This window comes from Calidris pugnax, unplaced genomic scaffold (genome assembly GCF_001431845.1).
Source record: "Calidris pugnax isolate Ruff unplaced genomic scaffold, ASM143184v1 scaffold44, whole genome shotgun sequence".
NCBI classification, from domain to species: Eukaryota; Metazoa; Chordata; class Aves; order Charadriiformes; family Scolopacidae; genus Calidris; species Calidris pugnax.
The window spans coordinates 45,853,442-45,870,480 of NW_015094506.1; the positions used below are offsets into that span (position 1 = coordinate 45,853,442).

General features: G+C 37.1%; 1 protein-coding gene across 1 annotated transcript in view; it reads right to left on the reverse strand.

Annotated features, from left to right (window-relative positions):
• Nucleotides 1-17,039, reverse strand: part of FAM185A (family with sequence similarity 185 member A) — a 67,048-nt gene that overhangs the window by 19,167 nt on the left and 30,842 nt on the right. The gene's annotated exons all lie outside the window — the stretch shown is intronic.

A 17,039-nucleotide genomic window follows, 5' to 3' on the forward strand; every position in this document is an offset into this window, starting at 1 on the left:
CATCAAGACAATCTGGAAGCAGGACAGATGTACCTCATAACAGAAAGGCCATCTATAATTCTAATAGTCTAACAAAGTTGGTAGAAACTTCCATCGTTGTGTGTATGTTACACATGTATAATTGCCTAAAAAATGCTTTAAATGAAAAAACTAAACCACAAGATGTCATTTCTGCCACTCCCTCATCCTCCCAGGAGGATAAGAGATTAAAAAGTGAGGTTGATCACAGTAATTTAGTCCAATTTAGAAATACAACAATTTTCAGATTTTTTGGAAGAGGCCTTTAAAGTTTGAAAAAATAAAAAATAGAAAATCAAGCTCTGCTTCCATCTTCTCTAATTACACAGTAGTAAACAGCCATTAGGGTGGAATGAATTCCGCTGTATATGACCTGTAGTGTTTTTCTTAATGGTCTATGGGCTGAAAGCTAGAAAAGCAGCCTATTGTCAATAGTCTTTAATTCATCATTTCAAGCACATGCTGTACAAAGTACTTAGGGGTTCTGAAAATCAGATTTGAAACAAAACCATATTTCAATGAACTTGAAAGATGTTTGGCTTCACTGTTTGCTGTTTTTAAAAGGCACACTGTAATTATCCCACCCTTTTCCCCATTTTATCATGGGCAGTACTTATTTTTGTACAACCTACAAAAAAGCCTAGGGTTTTGTCAGCTAGCAACTCCCATGGGGCTGAAGCTAGATTATATTCCGTTTGAATATAGCCCCTGAGACTTGTGGATTGGCTGGTTTCTTCTTTGTTTTCCTGGGATTTTTGTTTCCTGTTTTGATAAGCAGGTCCTTGAAAAATATTAAGCATTTGGAAATCAAACTCCTATTCACTGCAGCCTTAGATGGCAGATACAACTGATGTTGTGCAATGTAAACAAACTAGTGTGATAGGCCCACCTCAAACATCTAGCTAGAACAAAAGCTGCTTTTAAAGCAGATAGGAATGTCCTGCTGCATTGGGACCTGCAGCGTCTACAGACAGTGCACAGAAGTGTACTTTTGGTCTTGTTATTGTTCCACAAAGGCCAAGACTTGACTAACAATTTTTAAGCTAGCCAAGAATTTTTTTAACACATCAAGGGCAAAGAGAGAAAGACCTGACCAGAGATAAGTGCTAGTTGGATTATTACATCCAAGTGACTATAGTATTGCACTACAATGCTGAAAAGTCCAAAATATAACAGTTTTAACGAAACCATAGAATTGTCTAGGTTGGAAGGGACCTTTAAGATCATCAAGTCCAACCATCAACCTAACTCTGATAAAAACTCTGAATATTGAGGACAGTTGCTTAGCATTTTTCTTTTTGTTGCTTCTGAAGAAACAGTTATCTTTTCTATCACGTGCAAGCTTTGCTTCTCCATAAACACTATAAAACTTCAAGCTACAGTATTGCTAGCCAGGATCAGTATAGCACTAGGGGCAAAAAAATGGCTTGGGGATGCAAATAAAGGTATCACTTTACAGTGTATTATTTCCATTCCTTCAATTTGTTTTGAAGGCTCTCAAGGTGGCAGTTATTCTGGTGTGCAGAAAAAGCAAATAAACCACCACACAGCTTTTTACCATTTTGACTTTGCATTTTAAATGTGCAGACTAAAGCAGAGGCATGCCTAAAAAGGAACTGAAATAAAATTAATGTCTACAATCCCATTTTATATACAGTGAAATCCAAGAAAATAGCTGAAATTTATGGAACATACTTTGATATATCAGATTATTTTCAGAAGGGATTATAGAATACTAAGCTCAAGCATTATACTATATTACCTTTGAAACATAGCAGATTTTTACTTTGTCTTATCCCATCAGACCTGAATATATAGAAAAAGGTGAACATATAACTGCCTTATTAGTGTATAAAAATATAAAGTAACTTTAATAGCCATGTTTTCCAGTGCAATTCTCTCACATAATGAAATAGCCACTAGACTATGACAGAAGAAAAGGACAAAAGCAAATATAAAGTCCTGCATGAGATAAATCAACTCTGTAAAGCAGTAGAAGTTGAGTGCTGACTGTTTGCAAAGAAGCTTTGCAAGTAAGGACCTGGGAATCTTGATGGATACCATCTTCAGTACAAGGCAGTAAGAACCGCCTCAACAACTGCGTACTGAGCTGTATGTTTAACAGCAGAGCCAGCAGGCAAAGCCCTCCTGTGAGACTGCATTTGGAATACTGTGTGCAATTTTGGGCTTCCAAGTCAAGAAAGACACTGATTTACTTCAGTGAGACCAGAAAAGGGTATTGAGAAGATTAGGGGCCCAGAGCACACTACAGATACTCAGAGAACTGGGTTTGTTTTGCTTTAAAAGGAGAAGACTGAGGAGGAATCTTTTTGTGGTCTTCAACTACCCAAAGGGATGATATAGAGAAAAGAATCAGACTCTTCTCATGGTGATACAGAAAGGAGGGATAATGGTCATAAATTGCCATAGTGGAAATTGTTATTAAAAAAAAAAGAAAGTTTTTTTTCCCACCAGAAGGATAATTCAGAACTGGAACAAGTCACTGAGAAAGGTCATGAAAGCCCCGTCCTTGAGAATTTTCAAAGCTCAACCAGACAAGGCCACGAGCAAGTTTGCTCTAATTGAGGCCAATTTAAGCATTGGTTTGGACTAGATGTCAAAATTCCTCTCCAACCTAAACTTTTTTGTGAATAAAATAAATTAATAATTGACACAACTCAATTCAAGACTTTGAGACAGCTGCAGAGAAGGGTTTCTTTTTTCTCCTATGCGTCCCCCTGTGTGGAGAAGTTTCACTATAATGTTTTTGCTACTCGGACAAAGTAGCACATTTCTCAGTCTCAGAGCTGTTGTCCTTTTGGTTTTTAAGTGTCAACTAGAAAGCTCAGTGGCATCTGACATCTGTAATGCCCATTACAGAAACTGATTAAAATGACTCAAAACCAATTTCTTCAAAATAGCGCATTATTCATTTGCCATAAAAGCATGAAGCATGCGAAGGAGCAATTAAAATGCTTACATGCAGATTCTACTACCTTTACCTTTTTTATTTCTTGGCAAGACTGACTAGATTCAATAAGGACCATTTACCCCCTTCCCTTCACTTGCAGGTTGTGGACTACAGAAAAAGCTGTGTGTACTTGCTGACATCTCCACAGATATTAATCCCCCATTCTACAGGGATCTTATTTTAGTGACTTCAGAACTCAGACATCTGCTGGGGACAGTCCGTTTCTGGACACCTCAATCTAGCTTTCTTATTGGATATATGAATTGCTTACATTTTACATTAAAAGATGCCTGCAAAATACAAGCTATTTTGTTATTTTGAGACAGTATTTCTCAAAATCCTGGTAGTGTATAACATAGACCATTTCAGAGAGAGACATTTTAATAGGAAAACAAGTAAGAAAGATACCCTTAAGTAAAATCTTAAATTCTATTAAGTTTTAAAATTATTAGTACAGTACAAACAAAACAATTATGCACTGCAAGGAGTGAAATCTAGAAGACATTAAAAAGTGAGCTAAACTCAATTTAAAGTCAAATGTTCAAACTACAATTTGTATTCATCCTGCTAACAGTGATACAATCATTCTATAAAAAACATGACAGTAATTTTCATTCTATAACAAAACAATAATTGTTTCAACAATGGTGCGCACAATATAAGTTCACTTTAAAAATAAAAGGCTCAGACAAACTTTTGTCTGTTGTTTGCTAGTATTATGCTGCTGGAGTTTTGTTGTCTGCTAGTTTTTTGTGACAGCAAGGAATATTTAACTTCTGATGATATGCTCACGCCTCCATAATCTGAGGCACTGGACAGGAAGAATGCTGAAGACCATATCATTGTTATGGGATTGCTTAAGGACTCCAATACAGAATCATTATAGTGTTTCTACACAGTCAGTTTTAGTCTTTAAGGTCGTAATTTTAATTCCATTCAGACCCTTCCTAAGCCAAGTTTGCACTCAGGCTGACAGTGTTGGAATTCTACAGTTTGAGTTTCAACTACAAAATGGGTCTCAGGCAGGTTTGTAAAGTTTGTGTCGCTCCGATCTCAAAGTTCAAAAGCAATGATGTCTTGCTCAGCTTTGTGCACAGATGTGCTGATTTTATGCCAAGTATAACATCAAGATATTGACAGCTACAGGGAAACAGTGGGTTTAATTGCCTGAGGTACAATCTGTCCAAGTGTTTACAAACAAAACTACTACTAAAATAGAGCTCTCTCACAAGCAAAGGCTAGAAGTAAAAGTGATCATTTTTCTCCTAACATGAAATGAGAACAATGAGTTCATTTTTTCTGCTAATATGTGTGCATGTGTGTGTATATATATGCTGTATAATAATTTAAAACACTTTAAAAGTATTTGCTCTTACTATTAAAACATGATTGAGGAGCATGATGTTGTGCAGAAAATATTTTTGTGAAAACATAGAAGTACCAAGCAAATGTTAATGTGCAATTGTTTTTAAAAGAAACAGCTAAAATAACGTTAGGTGTTCCAGACCCATTTCTCAGACAGCTCATGAAAATAACCATGAAGTAACTTAAGAAATATCTGTATAACTTGGATATAATTCTATTTGTTTGCACACCGTTGTTCAGCTAAATGACAAGGAGGCATTACTAAGGAAGTAAGTCACTAAGTACAGCAGTTGTAATTTCATTTTTGTACCAAAAAAACAAAAATAAACTTTTGGATGTGCACAGAGGCATAAACATGCCCACAACTTATCATTCCATGGTATCATTATATGGGTCTGGAGTTAGAAAAAACCCAAAACAACACAGCTTAGACAGAAATACTAGTAACAATACAGTCTACATGCTAGAGAAATATAACAAGAAGAAAAAAAAAATTCAAGTCTTATTTCTGGCTATGCATGCTGAAGTGAACTTTACTTAACAGGTTTAGAAAACAGCCCTAAGTTTACTCTTAATGAACAAAGGAGTTGCTTCTTTAAGTAAGAGCCAAGAGTCATTATGGAAGCAAAATGACAACACAAAATTCTTAAGAACTTGCAGCAATTTGTTTATAATGTATATAGCTGGAAATCTGGAACTCTGACTGACCTGAGGAATTTTCACTTTGTACATCCTCCAGTTTTACTTAATGTTAAATCACCACAAACACATTACAGCACAGTCAGAATTCAGTGGGAATTTTGTTAAATTAGAAAACCACACCAGATTCCAGCCCTGACTGCTGTTTATATAAAAGACACTCAAGTTAATTAGCTGTAGTTCTAGACAAAGGACAGTAAAGGGTGGATGATTAGAGATGCTTTTCACCCCAAAGAACATAAACTGTCACCACTCGGTTAGTATAAGGTGGCAGCAGACACACAGACCATTTTTGCTAAAAACTTAGCAATACAACTGAGTTCTACCATAGTTCTTAGTAGATGCTGTAAAAATTACTTCTCCTATGAAGAAAACAAAGAGTGGAGAGAGGGGAAGAAAAGCCTCTTTACTACTTTTAGTATAATTTCCATTACTGAATTTTAAAATATTTTGAGATCCTTAGTATGTGCAATGTATTTCTTTCTATAATACACACTTCTTGCTATTTCACGAGTGTGCTTATAAAATTGTTTTAAAAAATAAATACAGTATGCTATATGGTAAATTAATTCTCATCAATTCAGTCTCTAACAAATACAGAACTCTTCTGTTCATATACTGTGCACAGTTGATTCAATGATAGTCTATACCATTTGTTACTGTGAACATTATGAATACCCTCAAAGCACCTAAATTTGTGACAGCATTTCCTTCTTACCATGAATACTTCCCAGCAGAATATCACCAGCTACTGAAGACAGAGATGATGATTCTGCATAGAGATACTTAGTTTTCAGCAGCCCATCTTCAGTAGATATGTTGATGGATGTCCCCTGCAGCTTCTCTATATTCACACTCTAAAGGAAACAAACATAATAGAAAACTTGTCATCAGTTTGAAAAGGCAGAGGAAAGTAACAGTATTAGAGGCAAAACAAATGGAAAGCAGTTGTTGGTGCAGAACAAACAGAATCAAGTTCTTAGTTAAAAGCTACACAAGACAAAACAAAAACCCTTTTCATCCAAGAACTCTGACCAATAAGTTAATGATTCTTTACAACATTCCTACGAATTATTACATCTATCACACAGGTGAAGAACCCAGATAGTCACAAATGGATGAAAACCACCTTGACTTATTTTTAGAAACCGAAACATTTCATTTTGAAAAGTTAAAAAAGGATTAGCTTTAATAATGAAGGCTTAAGGTCCATACAACATTGTGACACTTAGAGCATTGGTAAACAGTTTTATGCCACCATACGCTGAAACATCCACTGTCTTTATTAAAAATCTGCATAAACAGCTGAATGTAACTTCATAGACATTGCTTTGGTGGAGGTATGCAAAAAAGCCACAGCTGCTCTTTTTCTCAGTGTAATTGTTCACATCACCTTGGTCACTCAGGCCTCTGTTCTTGGACTTAAGCCTCAAGCTATACAAAGTCTTGAAAAATGAGGGATAAGATCACCATTTCTACTTTTCAACAGAAATTGAGAGAAAGGGTAAGATTTTAAAAGTTGCCCTATGGATACAATTGGGTAATAAAAGGTGATAGATGAGATTATCTATGTGCAAGTAACCAGTGGTGTGACATAACCTACACCTATCTGAACAAAACAGATCATGGGCTTGTGCAACTACCATATGAGTTTAATTCTATCTTCCTCAGGTAAACTTGATTTATGATGTAATCATGCAATAGTTCACAACTCCCACTCAACTTGTTTTTAATTTTCTGATGCAGACTAAGTGAATTACACAAAATCCTTATTAATTACATGAAATAATATATGGCCTCCGAGATCAAACTGTGCCCTATGTCAAATTATGTTTAAATCCACTTTGTCATTTTAGCATTGCCATCTTGAGGAAAAAAGTAAATGCAAAAAAAGAAGTCTACCGACCCTTCCAGTGTTATATTACATAAAGAATAAGATGTGGGTAAAGTAAGAGGTATTCTGACAAACATCAGCTAGTATTGTGCAAACTCCATGCTCTACTGTATCCCAAGAAGTGAGCTAAAGAAGCTGGTTTAGTATGGACTATGACAGCCAAATGAAACTGTAACCTTACCAATACGCACACACTCAGCTTTATGCCGTCTTTACAGCTTAATAGTCTATTCTGTAATCTTATGACTTGCCTTAATACTTTTTTACATGACGCTACCAAACAAAGTAAGTCTCCAAGGACATAAGCCACTTTAAGAAAATGTGGGGATCGAAGTGCTGTGCTAGAATTAGAGATATACAACAGTCAATATCTACAATCAAACGCTTCTGCTTAAAACTATGATACAAAAATCTAAGCTTCAACAATAAACAAACCCAAAGATATTAAGGCATAATTTTTTACTACTAGAAGTGACAGCAATTCAGCTTTTAAATTTTTCAATGCCTCTAACAAAACTCTAACAAGCAGAGACCTTAAACATAAGTTTACATTGCATCTGCCCTAGGAATGTTTCCAACAGAATATTCCACTACTCTCTCACCCACAACGGCAAAGTGCAAACCTGCTGTGGCATATGGCCAAAACAACAAGGGAAAAAAACCAAACCTGTCATTTTAGGGTCTATGACCTAAATATGTTCTGAAGAGAGTTAACTGACTTGCAAAGAACCTTTCAAGTTTTAGCAGGGCCATCATTGCTATCAGCACAACGAAAATAGAGCACAGCACACTTTAAGGTCGTGAGTGGGATAAATTAAAAATATCTGCATAGTTTGGGTGCCTTGGGGCATTCCTGCATTGGAAAAGAAAAGCTCAAAAAGCTATATCTGTTACCAGGGTATGCAAGTTTTGACATTATTTAGATGGTCTTCTTATTTAAATATTATGAAGTGCTTCATTATAAACAAGTTCACATACCCACTCATCTTATTTACCAGCCTTAGCTACTTTTCTTAAAGCAGCACAGCAATAAAAAGAGTTATCTTAGCACATGATAAAAAGAAGTACCGCGTCACCTAGTTACTGTAAAAAAATAAAAAAAACTACCAATACAATGAACATTTGTTTCAGAATAACCCAAATCACAGGAAAGAAGTCAGACTGCTCAAGTACAAGACTAAAAAAGTATTCTAGATAGGGAAAGCATAAAAAAAGTTTGGTTTATACCAAGACTAAATATGTTTTCGATCCCAAATTATTTAACTCTTATGAGTTTTTGGCAGAACACAGATGTTTGGGTCCACTAAACAAGCATTACAGAAAAGTTCCTGTGGCACAGATTAGCTAATGACTCCTCTGTCAAACAAATTTGATTATTTTTGTCCATTGAACCACCAGGTTTTTGTGGAAAAATTCCTTCCCTTGAGAGTAGAGCCTTGGGAATTGCAGTTACTGAGATTGACCACATGCTCAAGTTCCATCAGTTTCTTACCATTTAAAGAAAAAGTGTCAGTGTATCCTTGTAAATCAGACTGAGAATGTTTTTGCACCTGAGCACATTTTCAAGATAAAAACTAGTATCTTGCTATGTTTAAATATGACTATTTAAGTAGGACTAGATGATCTCTAGAGGTCCCTTCCAACTCTGACAATTCTGTGATTCTGTGAGAAAGAACTCCTTCCTCACATATTCTTCTTGGTCTTCCTTTTTGTGCTATCCTTGCTCAAATATTTTACTAGTGTCTTCTTCATTTTTCTCCTTAAAAATATCCTGCTTCTCAAGTGCTTGGTGTTCCTTACCACATCCTTTCCTTCCCCACCTCTGGGAGGGGGCTGGAAATGCTGACAGAGCCTAATTACATAATGGGGACTGCAGCTGATGGAAGAAACATCTCATACAAACACACACAGCAGTCATAAAGCTAATGGATTATGAACTGAAGTGGCAATTGAGAAAGGGTATCTCACACTGCTCTTCCTAACGACACAGCACAGTTTGTTAATGAGAAGCTGTGACAGATGCACTCGATTGCTTAACTAAACTAGCGGTAGTTTGGTACTGGCTCCAAAGGAGGTGAAGGCCTGAGCCACTGCTGGGCCGTTCTTGGCCTGTAAAATGTTTAGGTTGGAAGGGCCCTTAAAGATCATCTAGTTCCAACCCCCCTGCCATGCAAAGAGACACACCTCCCACTAGACCAGGTTGCTCAAAGCACCCTCCAGCCTGGTCTTGAACACTGTCAGGGATGGGGCATCCACAGCTTTCCTGGGCAACCTGTTCCAGTGCCTCACCATCCTTATAATGAAAAGTTTCTAACCTCTTCCAGTTTGAGGCTACTACCCCTTTTCCTGTCACTACACAGCCTTGTAGAAACTCTGTCCCCAGCTTTCTTGTAGGCCCCCTTCAGAAACCAAAAGGCCACTCTAAGGTCTCCCCAGAGACTTCTCCCGGCTGAACAACCCCAACTCCCTCAGCCTGTCTTCATAGGAGAGGCGTCCAGCCCTCTGTTCATCTTTGTGGCTCTCCTCCGGATCCGCTCCAACAGGTCCATGTCCTTCTTGTGCCGAGGACTCCAAAGCTGGAAGCAGTACTACAAGTGATGTCTCCCCAGAGCAGATTACTGAAAACCCACAAAGGAGTAGTGACACAGTAAGCATCAATACATATGAGCTTGGGACACTGATCATGCGATTAACACATGAATAGCAGGTGGCTTTTCCAAGACTCATTTATCAAGGAACAAAGAAAGTTGTAGATACAAGGAGTCTAATGCATACCTTGCCCATTGCATGTAATTTGACTATGAGCCAACCACCTTACTCCATAAATTTGACAACCTAAGTGAGCCTTCTTTATACTCTCCCTGGTAGGCAGCAGAGCTATGATCTCCCCTTGAGCTGGAACATCTCTCAAGGTTGCTCCTTGAGGCAGAGAGACTTTTTACCAACAGTAGATCTTTAGTCAGTGACTGATAGCATGCTGTTGAAACATTAGTTATGCATGTAGCTATTAATTATTATAAACTTTGTATAGATAATTCTGTTAGACATAAACCGTTGTCCAACTCTGAGGCTAAGATTAGACATGGCCGCACCTAAGTTCCATCAGGAGTTTAGAAAGCGAAGGGGTCCACACTGAACCTCATAACTCAATGTGAAGGTCTCCCTTACCCTTCTCTGTCTCTGGTCCCTGTATGAATCATTCTAACTCAATTCTAACTCCATTTTCCTTTGTATGTTTCTTCCATGCAGCAATTAATAAGGTGAAACTTACCATAGAACTTACTGAACCTCGGTAAACCACTATTAGACTTTGTTAAATTTCATCAAATTTATTGAACTGTCAAATTATTATTTTTACCCCAATAAAACCTATTGCTTCTTTTGAGTGAGGTGCATTCTTCTCTTTCATGACAAATTGGTGCAGGCAACAGGATTCTAAATCAGGATTTGTGACAAGTTCAATAACATAAGCCAAAACTGCTATTATTCCATAGCTGTAAATTCCTGTTAAAATGACTCACTTCACTGGAGTTACTATAACGTTACAACTGTAAGAGTAACTTCCAGCAATATTACAGAATGTACAAAAATTTATGCTGACAAAGAAGCACTTCAACTTAATCTGCATGAAGTTTGTTTTGTTATTTCAGAAGGACAGGGTGTTTGAAAAAAGTCAGAAGAACTATCAATCACAGAATCATTTAGATTGGAAAAGACCTTTAAGATCTTCGAGTCCAACTGTAAACGTAACACTGCCAACACCACCACTAAACCATCTTCCTAGATGCCACACCTACACGTCTTTTAAATACCTCCAGGGATGGTGGCTCAACTACTTCTCTGGATGGAACTGTGAAAAACTCCGAGAAGGGAGAGAGAAAGATCTATGAGTTTAGAAGGAACTAAACTATTTATTGGCAGCCTGTTCCAATGATTATCAACCCTTTCAGTGAAGAAATTTTTCCTAATACCCAATCTAAACTTCCCCTGGTGCAACTTGAGGCCATTTCCTCTCATCCTACTGCTTGTAACTTGGGAAGAAACCAACATCCACCTCACTACAACCTCCTTTCAGATAATTCCAGCAAGCGAAAAGGTCTCCCCTCAGCCTCCTTATCGCCTGACTAAACAAGTCCAAACCAAACAACCCCCAACAACAGTGCAGCTACAGCAGCCTCTGGCTCTTTTGCACATAAAAGGCAGGCTAGCACGCACTACAAAAAATGCAGGCAATTTAATGTTGACAGTTTTTGGAAAAATCAATGGCAAGTTGCTTAGTTTACAGCACGACATTAAGAACAGCTCACAGCTGCCTCTATGTAACTGAACATACAGTCTCAGAACCCAGTTTACAAGGGGTACAACAGATGATTTTGGACTCCTAGAACTTAACAGCTTGGTCTCAATTCTATCTGTGGCTAGGGAGAGCTACCTGTGCTCTTTCTGGTTCCTCCCAGTGCTGCTGGTTTGAAGGGTACCTATTGATTCTGACAGAGTACTGCATGCATCAAAGCTACTTGGCTTGGCTCCACATGTTCATATAGCAACGCTTCAGATCTAATGAGTCCTAATGCAACCAGTTTCACAGACATTGTGATGCTTAAGCATTCACGCTGAGCCTAAAACCCAGACTTGGTGTGATAACTGTAGTATTATGTAGGGAGCCTAGCTCTATACTATTTTAAAACATGGAGAATTGACTGCCTATGGCAAGAAACGAAACCAGATTAGAGTAGCATGAGGTTTGTCTCATACTGCCATCTGCTGAAAAAGGCAAGCTACTTCTCTATGAAACTTTCCTGTTCATGATTCTTACTCACTGCAGGTCATAACAAGATTACATGTGATTATATTTCCTCAGCTGCATATATAAGTCTTCTACTCTTCCATACTTACAACTACATAATGCTGGAAGTGTACAGCATGTACAAATATCAAGCCACTATTCTTGAGATACTAAAATGAACTTGCAGAATCCAGGTGTCTAGGTATCAAGTAAAAAGTTTAAAGTGTTGTGCGAGGGTCTACATAATTAAAGCTTGTTAAAGATGAGTTGTATCAACTGGCACAACCTCTGTGCTGATGGAATGATCACATGCTTATTACTGCTCTTTCTGTAGAGTCTGCTTACTAAGCCAAACCAAGTATAAGATAGCATAATTAAACAGACAAATTTAAGTTAACAGTGAAATGACAATCAACCAGTGAGAGTCATTAAATATTCTTCAACACATTCTTCAAACTTTATTCATTTTGCAACAGATAAGCTGAATAAGACACTGAAGAGAAAGTTTTACTTCTTACTTACACCCTTCTCTGTTGCATGAATATCTGTATTTCCATAAAGCGTTCCAAGACCAATTACTTTGCCACCATTTGTCCGTATATCAATTTTATGGCTCTGAAAAAAAGAAATTAAAAATAATATGGTTAGGATAATTGCAATTAGAACACAAGTTATCTTGTTTTTCCAAGCTATACCACAACAACCACCTTGGATCACAAACTTCTATTTTACTGTGAAGGTTTCCTCCCAAGCAATTGCCAAATGTGCTGTTTTCCAGTGGAGTCAAGCTCCCAACAAGCCACCTTCCTTTGTAACCAGACAAACAAGGGGGGGAAAAAAATGGTGCCAAGGAAGCCTTTATTCTCAGTAGATGTGGGGGTTTTGGTTGTATTTTTTTAACTAGAAAATCATTCACTCAGAATATATTAAAATAAGCAGTGCAGGAAGAAAGAGGGAACTTTGTGTTTCATCCTGAAACCAAGGTATGCATAATAGCTAGTGCTGCAGCAGATGAGAGACATGAGCTGGCAGAGAGAAATGAACTTGCAAACTGAAGCCTTCCAGTGACCTGGAACCCAGCGTCACAGGAGTCTGCAAGACAATCACATATATATACACAAACACACCAGAATGCTACTCATGCTTGGAGCAGTATGTATAGCCTTAAACTTCTATGGATGCACACCAGGGGAAACCTTTGGCCTGCAAGTAGAACCAGATTCTACAGTGCTTCATTCCAACCAGATTCTAATTCAAATTAGGTATTTTGCATACATCTGCATTAAAATATCAGTTTTTTTCCACAAAGAAACCAGGTTTCAAGTAAAAATGCTATAGCCCTTATACCTCTCAGTTGCTGCTGCATACAACTGACAAGAGAAAAGAGATGCACAGAAATACACACAAACTACTCTCAGAAAGACAAAAAAAAAGCCCCAGGTCTCAAGAGTGTCTTACAACCATTTGTAAGAAGGGAAAAGAAAAAAAAAAGAAAAAAGAAATAAAAATCAGATTTAAGTAATATAAGCTGCAATTTCAACAAATCTGACTTTACGAAGTCTATGGATGTCAACAGCAAAGCCCTTTTGCTTAAGTTCACTAGTGGGAATGCTGGAATAACACAGAATCAAAAAAAATTCATCATTTTTTATAATTTGTGCTGGAAAGGCTTACACATAACCCCCCCCTTCATTTTCCCACAGCACCACCTCCATTTTCAGATATATTTGTTTCTGTTGAAAAGAGTATTGTTCCTGTAGACGTCATTTAATTAGGACACATTAATTAAATCTGACAATCAAATATACCCAAAATAATCAAGATACTGAGATTATTAAACACCTGCCCAGATAAACCATAATAAATTGCATTAACTAGGTATAATCAGACAGCAACAGGATTAAGAACTTTTTTTAATTAAAGAAAAAATAAAAGAAATCAAGTTTCCAATACGGAAGACGTGGACTTCTACTGCTCTGACATTTCTGATGGAACACCAAGAACCAGAAGGTTCATGGGGTTTTACAAGACAGGAAGAACTCTAAAGCAGTGTTTCTTAATCTGTGTTCTTGAGTCTTGCTTTCTCTTCTTCATTTAAGAGGTTTCCCCACAGTAAAACGCAATGCTCTTAACTTGTGACTACAGTAAGCGCTTCCGACCTTTTAAAAGTTGTAAATAACTCAGCTGTTCAGTTAAGCTTCTATATAAATATGATAAATTATTCCCTCCCTATACAGTAACCAGGATAAAGTTAAATTAGATGCTTCAGCCAGACATCACAGTTCCTTTAAGGCAGTTACATTAGGCATATAATCAGAATAATAGTTAAAGAACAAATCCTCCAAGCATGTAACTTGAGGAAAACAGGGGAAGTCATAAGATTTGAAGAATTCGTGTATAGCAATAACTCTCAGTGGCTATACTGGCAAGTCAAGTAAAATAAAACCATGACATACACCTTTATTTCTTTGATTTTTTGTTTTAATTTTTTTTTTTTAATCTCTGTAATTTTAGGGATAGAAAAAGCTTTAATAAGACACAGGTTCCTCAACCTTTTTACTCTTTAAAAAAATAAAATATGAACAAACTTTCAAAGCTAGGTATCAATAGAGACACCCAACAGATAGCAGGATTTGCTGAGAGGACACAAGTTATAATTGCCAAGTAGCTTTTTCATTAAGAGGGAACATTCCACCAGCTGAAAATAAGAAGCACTATATTATAGGGCTTCTCCTAGCAAGGGAGAAAGGTTTGAGTAAGGAAGAGGTAAGAGGCTGTCAAGACCATAGCAGATGACAAAAGAAAACCAGAAAAGTATGTTCAGTTCAAAGAACGTAAGGACAGTGGTGCAGGACAACAAATTGGGCTCAGACGCGGCGTGTGGTGAGAAAGCACGGCAGGTCCTCCACTGATTGTGTGTGAGACACCTGGACATTCTTGTTATCACTGGCACAGCCAAAGAATCAGAAGGAATAGAACATTGAAACAAAATTAAAGGCCTTCCTTGGTCCCATTGTCACTTCTAAGCTGACAGACTGTAATATGAAGCAGAAGGAAAAAATTAAAAGGAGGAGCACTGTTTACTCAATAAAGAATTTGGGAATAATTTACACTCTGAAGAGGACCTAAAAGTCATAAATGTATTTTGGAATTACTGTTACTATCAGTCGACTTGGAAGGGATAGGGCAAACAGAGTTGTAGCTAATTACAAAACAACACCACCAGAAATCAATCTCAATAAAATCCCTCAACAAGCCTCACTGCCTGGATAATGTCTGCCACACTAAAAGCACTAGTGAAAATCCATTTAAAAACCTCATACAGAATGCTCATCTTTTCTGTTGAATTACTAGCATGCACGGTTAAGGGAAGTAGATGTCAGATTGCAAGGCCTTCTGTAAAAGCACCATACAGTATACCATAAATCAGCAAGTTTTTTTGATTTTTAAGTCATACAAACAACTTCTTGAAGGGTGTGGCAACTAAAGAGAATTAGTGGTTGTGAAGTTGTTTGCTGGTGCTCTTGAATAATCCCCACATGACTGGATTTAAAAAAAAAAAAGTAAGTCATTGATCAACGATCTTTTGCTCTCTACTGTAAAGAAAGGGTCTCCTGCTTTTCTAGCGAGTGAGGTTTATGGAGAGCATGACAGCTCTTTAATCCATCCAGGGGAGGGCAGTATCACTTCAGTTTGCTCAGTAAAGCACATTAGCTAAAGGGGAATCGGCTCTTACACTGCACTGCAGAATCCCTCAGTAGCTTTGAAAAAAAACCCAAAACGTTAATAATTCTGCTTCTCTGCTAATTCCTGAGAGTATAATTCCTGTACCTATATTAGAAAAATAGAGTTACAGTTGTAATTACTAGAACTACAGTGCTTCTTAAAAACAACAACATTAGACTAAAAACTGACTGTACAGCTAAGAGACCTTGTAATTGATTACTTATTTGCTCTTGCAAACACCTACATGGTCAGAAATTTTAATTCAAAATCTTCACCTTGCTACTTCAGAGTCAATAAAACCAGAAGTGGTAACATATCTTCCCTAGTACTGTATGTTGAAGGCACCACAGTGACCAGAACAAAGTCAACCGATCACCACCCACAACCCAAAAAAATACTTCAAGTAACTATTTTGGTTAAAAAAGCCAAAGCCTTATAATCTACCAAAGCTTCGTTTTAACAGAGTTTCACTTAAAATCTGCAGTTCTTTCTTGATACTTTAAATACTTTTAATTGTAAAAGCCCTTTGGGACAAGGCCATTCCTCTCATTTGAGGCTTAAGGGAGCAAAGAAACTTCCTGTGACCCCAACATGGTGGGCACATTGAGGTGCATGCACAGAGGAAAGATCATCTTTTATACCTGTAGTTTCCCTGACATTTTTGTGAATTAAGCAAGGCTCAAAGTTGACCGAGACAAAAAGCAACACCAAGCTCCTCTGAACTATAATGAGGCCATGGAGGACTTGGTCTCAGAAGCCCCAAACTGGTGACTTTGCAACATCCTTTTCAGTTCATTAGAGAGTATTGTTTCATTGCTACTTGAAGTCTCAAGGAAAAAATTAAAACATCAGTTTTATTTAAAATTCAACATTATTCACATCTTAGATTGTATATGAGAAAATATGACAATGAAATTAGTTATCTTTCCTCAAAATCCCTTTTCCATAACATCGCAAAAAATTCTTGACAATTATGATGGCATGTTGTGATTACTGTCACTATTGCTGGCCAAAACTACCTTGCTTTCTCATATTAGGTAGTTTCTCATGTACTTCTGTTTCTGTTACTATTGTATAACAGAGTCATTTCTAACCAAAGCTTTAGATGGCAATAACACATGTAGTACTGTTAACTATTTGTAAGAGTATTTTTTAGAGTATTAGACTATTTTTTAGAGTAATATGGTCAATTACACAGAATCTGGAAGATACAAGCTGTCTGTAGTTCACTGAATATGGAGTACACCTAGATCTATTGTATATTAAATTTGCCCTTAAGTTCAGTTTCCCATATGTGTGCTATGAAATCACCTCTTACCATGGTAGATCTAAAAAATTTTTCAAAGTTTTTATCTCAAAAATACTTAAAGTTTGGAATTACCCTATTTGAAAAGGCCTTCTTTTGTATTTGTACCCATTCTTGCAGGTACAATCCCAATTATTCAAGTGAATTTGATTCCAAACAGCACCTAATTCAGATATACTTTGATTATTTCTACAAAGGCCTATGTCAGCAAAACCAAAAATCTTAAGAGTGAACAAACAAGGTCATGACCATGATAGATACATTTATCACATAT